This window comes from Colobus angolensis, unplaced genomic scaffold, assembly GCF_000951035.1.
Source record: "Colobus angolensis palliatus isolate OR3802 unplaced genomic scaffold, Cang.pa_1.0 Scaffold28, whole genome shotgun sequence".
In the NCBI taxonomy this organism is placed as follows: Eukaryota; Metazoa; Chordata; class Mammalia; order Primates; family Cercopithecidae; genus Colobus; species Colobus angolensis.
Window position 1 is genome coordinate 7,280,276 of NW_012116043.1, and position 10,630 is coordinate 7,290,905.

The 10,630-nt window shown below is 46.0% G+C and overlaps 1 pseudogene across 1 annotated transcript; it reads left to right on the forward strand.

Moving 5' to 3' along the window:
• The first annotated feature begins 4,662 nt into the window (after nt 1-4,662).
• LOC105516344 lies at nt 4,663-6,472 on the forward strand (annotated as a pseudogene). Its single transcript, XR_001002474.1, has 2 exons — nt 4,663-4,683; nt 5,158-6,472. The product of XR_001002474.1 is annotated as an ataxin-3-like (transcript).
• Nucleotides 6,473-10,630: the final 4,158 nt, after the last annotated feature.

The window sequence follows — 10,630 nt, forward strand, 5'->3', positions numbered from 1 at the left end:
GGTCTCGATCTCCTGACCTCGTGATCTGCCCGTCTCAGCCTCCCAAAGTGCTGGGATTAGAGGCTTGAGCCACCGCGCCCGGCCTATTTTTTTTTTTTTTTTTTTTAAAGGCACAGGCAAAGTTTGGTGCTGGTGGTGGTAGAGAGAATAGTGATTATTAGCAGAAAAAGAAAAGAGCTCCAGGATGCTGTCTATATTTGATACGCAGGCCTCCTGGCTGGATCATATTGATGGTTCAGGTAGAGGGACAGGGTTGCCACTATCCCCCCCGACTGCTCCATGTCATCAGACCTCTGGCTCCTCACCCGGCCCAGGTACATGGGCCTCTGTTTTTTCTTTTCTTTCTTTATTTTTCTTTTCTTTCCTTTTCTTTCTTTTTTTTTTTTTTTGAGACAGAGTCTCACTCTGTCACCCAGGCTGGAGTGCAATGGTGCCATCTGGCTGGGCTCACTGCAATCTGCGCCTCTGGGTTCAAGTGATTCTCCCGCCTCAGCCTCCCAGGTAGCTGGGATTACAGGCACCTGCCATCATGCCGAGCTAATTTTTGTATTTTTGCAGAGGTGGGGTTTCACTATGTTGGCCAGGCTGTTCTTGAACTCCTGACCTCAGGTGATCCACCTGCCTCAGCCTATCAAAATGCTGGGATTATAGACATGAGCCACCATGCCCAGCCAGGACTCTGTCATTTCATCGTGCAGTCCTACAGACCTTCTCTTTCATCTGTACCTGTTTCACTAGCCAGGGCACCAGTCTCCTGAGGACTGCCTAGGTAAATGCCCGGATTAATTTGCTCCTGTAAGACATTTATAGACACTCTCTGTGGACAGATCATACACTCAGGAAAGAGCAGCAAACAGGTCTTAGCACCCTGTGAACCTGATACCGGGAGGGGCCCCACACCCTCTTATATCACCCTCATTTAGTCTTATTTATACAAGTAGCAAATTTAGGACTCAAGATCTACCCTGTATCGATGTCTTTCTAGGCATTTTGCTGTCTGAAGTTTGTTACTTCTCCGGAAGAGATCATGGGAATAATAGCGCCTGAGGTCTTCTGTCACAGTGTGGCATGTCAGGGTCTTTTCTACCTGAATGTTAGCTTTGCTGGATATAACATTCATGGCTTACAGTTTCTTTTCTTAAATATGTACTCCATTTTCCTCAGGTACAAAGTATTGCTCTCAAAAAGGTAGATTCTAATTTCTTTCCCTTACATGTCACGTCCGCTTTTTTGTCTAGAAGCCCAGAAATTTTTATTTTTTGTTTAAAGCCCAGTATTGTACTATAATATGACTAATAACTTGCATTAGTCATTCTGAATCAAAATTCCATGCACTCTTTTTTTTTTTTAATTTATTTTTGAGACAGAGTCTCATTCTGTCACCCAGGCTGGAGTGCAGTGGCATGATCTTGGCTCATTGCAGCCTCTGCCTCCTGGGTTCAAATGATTTTCCTGCCTCAGCCTTTGGAGAAGCTGACATTAAAGGTGCCCACCACTACACCGGGTAATTTTTGTATTTTTAGTAGAGATGGGCTTTCACCATGTTGGCTAGGTTGCTCTTGAACTCCTGACCTCAAGTGATCCACCTGCCTTGGCCTCCCAAAGTGATGGGATTACAGGTGTGAGCCACTGCGCCCGGCCCATGCACTTTTTCAATAAGCAGAATCTTCCAGTAAAGGTATACTGACTTCATGGATAACATACTCTGGTGTACCCAATAATCACTGGGCCAAGAATTGGCTTTTCTTTTAGTTGCCTCTGTTCCATGTGACTGTCAGCAGATTCTTCTCTTTGCTGGATCTAAATGGACCTCATTGGTAAAACTCTCAATTGAAAACACTTTATAGATTGATGAAAGTGAAGCCTATGCTTTTTATGTTGTAGGAAGAAGGACTTGATTTCCCAGAGAAAGTCAAATCGGGGTCAGAATGACAAATTATTGGCTTTTTCTGTGTGTGGAGAAAGAGACATTATAAGAGAATAGATCTGAACAAGGTATTACATAAATGAGCCCAAAATGGGTCTGTATTGAATATCCAGTGCCACGAAACTAGAGATGAATAGCAGAAGGAAAACGGGAAAATTAAAAAATGTGGAAGTTAACAACACTCTTTTTATTGAGGTAAAATATACACATATAATTTATCATCTTTACCTTTATTTATTTTTCTTTATTTTATTTCTTATTTTTGAGACAGAGTCTCAGTCTGTCACCCAGGCTGGAGTGCAGTGGCGCCATCTTGGCTCATGCAACCTCTGCCTCCCGGGTTCAAGTGATTCTCCTGCCTCAGCCTCCGGAGTAGCTGGGACTACAGGTGCCTGACATCACACCTGGCTAATTTTTGTATTTTTAGTAGAGACGGGGTTTTCATCATGTTGGCCAGGCTGGTCTCCAACTCCTGACCTCAGGTGATCTGCCCATCTCGGCCTCCCAAAGTGCTAGGATTACAGGCTTGAGCCACTGCGCCCGGCCTCCTCCTTCCTTCCTTTCTTTTTCTTGAGTTAGAATCTCACTCTGTCTCCCAGGCTGGAGTGCAGTGGCACAATCATGGCTCACTGCAGCCTTGAACTCCTCGATTCAAGCGATCCTCCTGCCTCAGTCTCCCAAGTTGGGATTACGGGCATGAGCCACTGCACCCGGCTCAGTTCCCCTCATTTCTAGGGGAGAGTCTGAAGAGTTTCATGGTATGGGGGCCTGTGGTCCATCCTGACTGCTACCCTGTACATACACGTGTCTGCCCAGCAAATACCATTCGGGGAAATAAAAAAAACACAAGATCTATCTTTTTCAACACAAGTTACCATAGTGTTTTGCTTTGTCTTGTTTTTTGGTGGCAAATAGATTGTGGGCCTTGGGGTCTCAAGTGAGCGCTCAGATCCCAGCTTCCGAGAAATTCCAGTCAGCTATTTAAAACGCCGAGCAGAGCCTGGTGAGAGTGAAACCACAATCCACTAGTTTCCAGCCCTTATTTTTCTCCCTCTAGAAAGAACTAGGAATCAGGAATCTCAAATTTGAGCCGTCAGTTTGTCCAAAGCTAACTCTGTGACCTTGAGCAAATCCCTTCCCTTCTCTGCCTCAGTTTCCCAGGAATCCCTCTGTAAAGACCTTTTCCTCTCTGTAACCATGGTGGTGCTGCTACTGACCAGCAGAGGGCAGTGTTGCACCAACATTCTCTATGGAGCTGCATTACTTTTGCCTGACCTTGGACAGGAACATTGAAATCATTAATTAGTGGTCTGTGTCATTCTCTTTTTCAAAAAGCCTTATTTTATCCTCAGTGCATAGTCAGAACAAGGTCTTGTCACAGTGTACAGATGAGGAAGCAGAGCCTCAGAAGCATAAGAAACTTAATTACTGGTAATTTTAGTCATAACACATCCTAAATTTAGACTCTCAGAATGGTATGAACCCATTGCTGTATGTCTGAGCAGCAAAGCATTGGTAATCCATTACCTGCTTTATGCATCATGAAGCACTTTCTGATCCTCAATATCGACAATTCTCATCTTATTCTCCTCCAGTTTGTAAATGAGCAAACTATGGCTTCTAGAGGCTGTATCATTTGGCTTAGCTTTTTTTTTTTTTAAGAGACAAAGTCTCGCTATGTTGCCCAGGATGGCCTCAAACTCCTGGCTTCAAGTGATCCTCCCACCTTAGCCTCCCACATAGCTGGGATTACAGGTGTGAGCCATTGCACTTGGCACCAGCATATTCACAATCAGTTCCATCTTAGAGGCTGTTTGGTGGACTCCCAGAAATATTAGCTTAAAAATGGCAGAGCCTGGCATTTTGCAGTTTTTATGTGATGAAATGTACTGAGTTCTCATGCAAATATTGCTCCTTGTTTTGCAAAAGGAATTAGGCCCCTTTCCCCGTCTCAGCAGCTGACCCGTTATTAGCAATCCACTAGGGAACTGGACTAGCTTTAGATCAACAGTGGTTCTCAAAAGAGACTATCAAATGACACACTTGTCCCCAGCTCCAGATTCCGATATCCACACCCCAAACATCCAATCACTGCTTTTCATAGTCTTTTGATGTTTTTTGGTTTTGGTTTCGGTTTTTGGTTTTTAGTGTTTTTTTGAGACAAATTCTGGCTCTGTTGCCCGGGCTGGAGTGCAGTGGTGCCATCTCGGCTCACTGCAACCTCCACCTCCCAGGTTCAAGCTATCCTCCTGCCTCAACCTCCCACCATACCTAGATAATTTTTGTAATTTGAATAGAGGTGGGGTTTCACCATGTAGGCCAGTCTGGTCTCAAACTCTTTTTTTTTTTTTTGGACAGAGTCTCACTTTGTTTACCGAGCCAGAGTGCAGTGGTGTGATCTCGGATCACTGCAACCTTTACCTCCTAGGTTCAAGCGATTCTCTGGCCTCAGCCTCCTGAGTAGCTGGGATAACAGGTGCACACCACCTTGCCTGGCTAATTTTTATATTTTTAATATAGATGGGGTTTTACCATCTTGGCTAGGCTGGTCTCGAACTCCTGACTTCAAGTGATCCACCCACCTCGGTCTCCCAAAGTGCTGGGATTACAGGCGTGAGCCACCGTGCGTGGCCTTCTGCTTGATCAATTCTGCTATTTAGACTCTGATGCAGGGACGGGGGCGGAGCTGGAGGGGGTGGTTCGGCGTGGGGGCCATTGGCTCCAGACAAATAATCATGGAGTCCATCTTCCATGAGAAACAAGAAGGCTCACTTTCTGCTCAACATTGCCTGAATAATTTATTGCAAGGAGAATATTTTAGCCCTGTGGAATTATCCTCAATTGCACATCAGCTGGATGAGGAGGAGAGGATGAGAATGGCAGAAGGAGGAGTTACTAGTGAAGATTATCACACGTTTTTACAGCAGCCTTCTGGAAATATGGATGACAGTGGTTTTTTCTCTATTCAGGTTATAAGCAATGCCTTGAAAGTTTGGGGTTTAGAACTAATCCTGTTCAACAGTCCAGAGTATCAGAGGCTCAGGATTGATCCTATAAATGAAAGATCATTTATATGCAATTATAAGGAACACTGGTTTACAGTTAGAAAATTAGGAAAACAGTGGTTTAACTTGAATTCTGTCTTGATGGGTCCAGAATTAGTATCAGATACATATCTTGCACTTTTCTTGGCTCAATTACAACAGGAAGGTTATCCTATGTTTGTTGTTAAGGGTGACCTGCCAGATTGCGAAGCTGACCAACTCCTGCAGATGATCAGGGTCCAACAGATGCACCGACCAAAACCTATTGGAGAAGAATTAGCACAACTGAAAGAGTCCATAAAACAGACCTGGAACGAGTGTTAGAAGCAAATGATGGCTCAGCAATGTTAGACGAAGATGAGGAGGATTTGCAGAGGGCTCTGGCACTAAGTCGCCAGGAAATTGACATGGAAGATGAGGAAGCAGATCTCCGCAGGGCTATTCAGCTAAGTATGCAAGTTGCAGAAATATATCTCAAGATATTCCACGGACATCAGGTACAAACCTTACTTCAGAAGAGCTTTGGAAGAGACGAGAAGCCTACTTTGAAAAACAGCAGCAAAAGCAGCAACAGCAGCAGCAGCAGCAGGAGCAGCAGGGGGACCTATCAGGACAGAGTTCACATCCATGTGAAAGGCCAACCACCAGTTCAGGAGCACTTGGGAGTGATCTAGGTGATGCTATGGGTGAAGAAGACATGCTTCAGGCAGCTGTGACCACGTCTTTAGAAACGGTCAGAAATGATTTGAAAACAGAAGGAAAAAGAATAGTACCTTTAAAAAATAATTGAGATATTCATACTTTCCAACATTATTCTGTGTGATTACAGCATAGGGTCCACTTTGGTAATGTGTCAAAGAGATGAGGAAATAAGACTTTTAGTGGTTTGCAAGCAAAATGATGGGAAAGTGGAACAATGCGTCAGTTGCAGGACTAAATAATGATCTTCCAAATATTAGCCAAAGAGGCGTTCAGCAATTAAAGACATTTAAAATGGTTTTCTAAATGTTTCTTTTTCTTTTTTGAGTGTGCAATATCTGACGTGTCTAAAATGAGGGCATTTTTCTTGGATCTTTTTGCAGACCAGCTAATTAGCTCTCGCCTCAGGCTTTTTCCATATAGTTAGTTTTCTTTTTCTCTCTTGTAGATAATTTGGCTCACATCATCTAATGGTGGCTTTCGTTTCTTATTAACCAAATTAACCTTCCAGGAAAGTGTCTCTAGTCTGTAGTGATAACAGTAATGGTTCTAGAAGGATAAACGGTTCTCCCTTCAACTGTATACTGTGTGCTCCAGTGTTTTCTTGTGTTATTTTCTCTGATCACAACTTTTCTGCGACCTGGTTTTCATTATTTTTCCTCAATTCTTTTGAAAGATGGTAATCGTTTCTGAGGTCTAGCATTTTAAGCCCTATGATGGGATCATTATTTCATGACTGGTGCATTCCTAAACTCTGAAATCAGCCCTGCACAAGTACTTGAGAATAAATGAGTGTTTAAAAAAAAAAAAAAAAAAAGACTCTGATGCATTCTTCAGTATGTCAATTTCATTTTCAACTCTAGAATTTCTGCTTGACTCCTTCTAATTATTTCTATCTCCTTGTTACATTCATCTGATGGAAAATCTGAATTCCTTCTCTGTGTTGTCTTGAATTTCTCTGAGTTTCCTCAATACAGCTCTTTCAAATTGTCTACCTGAAAGGTTGCCTATTTCTGTTTCTGCGGGGTTGGTCCCCGGTGCCTTATTCAGTTTGGTGAGGTCATGTTTTCCTGCATGGTGTTGATGCTTATAGATATTCATCAGTGTCTGAGCAGTGAAGAGTTAGGCATTTATTGTCGTCTTCACAGTCTGGGCTTGTTTGTGCCTGTGATTCTTGGGAAGGCTTTCCAGGTATTCAAAGGGACTTGAACCCCAAACCCAGTAACACTGTGGTTCTTGCGGACTCCTAAAGGTACCACCTTAGTGGTCCTGGATAAGATCTGGAAGAATTCTCTGCATTACCAGGCAGAGGTTCTTGTTCTTTTCCCTTACTTTCTTCCAAACAAACGGAGTCTCTCCCTCACTTTCCGAGCTAGGCCTCTTGGAACTGGGGGTGGAAGGACACAAGAACCCCTGTGGGACTGCATTGGTTCAGACCTGAAGCAGCCCAGCACTGGGTCTCACCTAAGGTCTGCTAGAAATGCTACCTGGCCACCACATGAGTTCACTCGAGGGCCTGGAGCTCTACAATCAGCAAATGGCAAACCCAGCCAGGGTATTGTCGCTCCCTGCAGGGCAGTGAGTTCCCCTAGGCTCTGGGTGGGTCCAGAGATGCTGTCTGGGAGCCAGGGATTGAAGTCATAAACCATTCTATAGCTGTATTAAGATAGAATAGAATTCTATAGACGTACTATTCCACCGCAGGTAAGCTGGCACTCAAACCGCAAGACGAAGTCCTTCCCACTCTTCACTCCCCTTTCCTCAGTCAGAGGAACCTCTTCTTCTGGCCACCACCACCACCAGCCTGTAAGGAGTTCTGCCAGGCCACTGCTGATGCTCACCTAAAGCCCCAGGGCTCTTCAGGCAGCCTGTGATGAATGCTCTCAGGCCTGTGACTCATCCTTCAGGGCAGTGGGCTCCCCTTGGCCCAGGACAGGTCCGCAAATGCTGACCAACAGCCTAGGCCTGCAGTCAGGGACCCCAAGAGGCTGCTTGGTGCTCCACCTGACTGTGGCTGAGCTGGTACCTAAGGGGCAAGACAGGTCCCCTTTACTCTTCCTCCTGCTTTTCTCGAACAGAAGGCATCTTTCACTGTAGCCACCACAGCCGGGAATGTGCTGGGTCACACCTGAAGCCAGCATGTCTCAGAGCCCAGTGCCCACCGGTGGACAGGAAGTAGGATTTAGTGGTGAGCATTAAGAAGGGGCAGCACAGTGGAAGCCCTCACGAGTGCAGGGCCCACTACTTGTCCAGAGGGCCGCAATGGGGATGTACTTGTGAGACGTGCACACATCTCAGATGAGCCGCTTCTCAGCTACCATATCTTCAAATTCATCTTCTTTGAACTCGGTGAAGCCCCGCTTCTGTGAGATGTGGATCTTCTGGCGGCCAGGGAGCTTGAACTTGGCTGTGAGCGGGGCCTTAACTACATGCTCCTTGTTCTCCGGGTTCAAGGCGGATGGACATGATAACTTGGCCAATGTGAACCCAGCCACAGTGCCCTGGGGCTTTCCAGTGGCACCTCGCATAGCTGTGTGGAGCCTACCCTGGGGCAGTGCAAGGTCAGAGACACGAACATCCATCTGAAGGGCCCGTCTCCAAGGTCCCTTAGAGCAGCCCATAAAGAAACAGGCTGCGTGCACCATCAAGGAAGCTGCTGTTTGCAGCCATTGTACACTGGACCCCCATGAGGCGAGGAACTCGGCCAGCTGAGTTGGCTGTAGACGCCCGCAGCATATTACCTGGCTATGGCTGTTGGTTATACAGGGCCCAGGGGCTCCTTCGTCAGCAGATGGTGAATGCTGCCAGGTCTCTGCTGTGATGGGACAGCACTGAGTTCAGTGTGAAGTCCCCAAGTTGCTAGCTCTCCCTCTCCCACGTGCACAGATCTGTCTGTGCCACATGGTCACTGCCAGGGGTGGGAGTGGGGGGTGGCCCAAGAACTCCCTTAGCTGCCCCAGCTAATGTCTCAGGAGGTTGTGTGCCTCTGACTCCACAGTCCACTGTGGGGTGTGAGCCCAGCTCGGCACTCGGGTTTGCCTGTGAATTGCAGTCCCGATGGCCTAAACTGCTCCTCAAGTCTGCTAAGGGCCCCAGAGCACTCCAGCTCGCAGTGGCAAGGCTTGCCAGAACTCAAGCTCCAACTGCCAGGATGGGCAATTCGGTGAGTGCCAGTCCAAGCACTCCCTGTGTGAGCCAGTGTTAGCTAAGTACACTTGGATTCTGCTTTCTGCTGTGACAGTGCGAAGTCTCATGATCACTGTGCTCTTCCTCTCCAGAGCACACCAATACTCCAGGCCCCGGGGCTGCTGCTGGGGGGTGGGGGATGGGTGGCATCAGCAACTCAAGACTGTCTTTCCTGCCCTCTTCAACATCTCTTTCAGCGATATAAGGTTGAAACCGGGTACTGTGATTGCTCACCTGATATTTGGTTCTTGCGATGGTTCTTTTTGTGTGTTGTTAGCTGTGAAAATTTAGTGTTCCTGTGAGGGGTCAAATGATCAAATGATGTAGGTTTCTTTTCTTCTCTTTTCTTTTCTTTTCTTTTCTTTCTTTTTTGAGACAGAGTCTTGCTCCGTCACCCAGGCTGGAGTGCAGTGGCGCGATCTGGGCTCACTGCAAGCTCTGCCTCCTGGGTTCACACCATTCTCCTGCCTCAGCCTCCCAAGTAGCTGGGACTACAGGCACCCGCCACCATACCCAGCTAATTTTTGTATTTTTAGTAGAGACGGGGTTTTCATCATGTTGGCCAGGCTGGAACTCCTGACCTCAGGTGATCTGCCCATCTCGGCCTCCCAAAGTGCTAGGATTACAGGCATGAGCCACTGTGCCTGGCTTTACCTTTTTTTTTTTTTTTTTCTTGAAACAGGATCTCACTCTGTCACCCAGGCTGGGGTGCAGTGGCTTGATCATAGGCCACTGTAACCTTGCACTCTGGGCTCAAGCAATCCTCCCACCTTGGCCTCCCAGAATGCTGAGATTATAGGTATGAGCCGCTGCGCCTGGCCATCTTTACCATTTTTAAGTGAAAATTGGTGGTAATAAATACAGTTATATATATTCTTTTTCCCCCTTGTAACTCCCTTTCCCTCTTCCCTTTGCTGGCTTCTGGTAACCATCAATCCACTCTCCATCTTCATGAGATCTGCTTATTTAGCTCCCACAGATGAGTAAGGACATGTGATATTTGTCTTTCTATGCTGGGCTTGTTTCTCTTCACATAATGGTCTCCAGGTCCATCCATGTTGCTGCATATGACAAGATGTCATTCTTTTGTATGGCTGAATGTTTATATGCGACATCTTCTTTATCCTGGGATAAAGCAAGCCTCCTGCTTCACCCTCCTGAGTAGTTGGGGCTACAGGCACATGCCACCATGCCCAGGTAATTTTTTATGTTTTATAGAAACAGAATTACATTGTGTTGTCCAAGCTTGTCCTGAACTGCTGGCCTCAAGTGATTCTTCCACCTTGGCCTCCCAGTGTGCTGGGATTACAGGCATGAGCCACTGACACCCAGCCACATTGGCCATTTTAATGTCTGCTTTTGAGAAATATCTGATCAGATCATTTGCCCATTTTTAAATTGGATTATTTGTTTTTTTTGCTATTGAGTTGTTTGAGCTCCTTATATATTCTGGTTATCAATCCCTTTTGAGATGGTTTGCAAATATTTTCTCCTATCCAATGGGTTGTCTTGAAGTAGGAGGTGGGACTTGATGCCAGTGGCAGGGCTCAGACATCAGACCAGATTGAGGACTAGCTAAAACAGGAAGAGGCAAAAGCACCTCCCCATAAGACATGGCCACCATTGTGCCATGTCAGTGTACCGTTGCCATGGCAATATCTGGAAGTTACTGCCCCCTTCCATGGCAACAACTCAACGACCTGGAAGTTACTACCCTTTTTCTAGAAATTTCTGCATAATTCACCTCTTAATTTGCATATAATTAAAAGTAGGT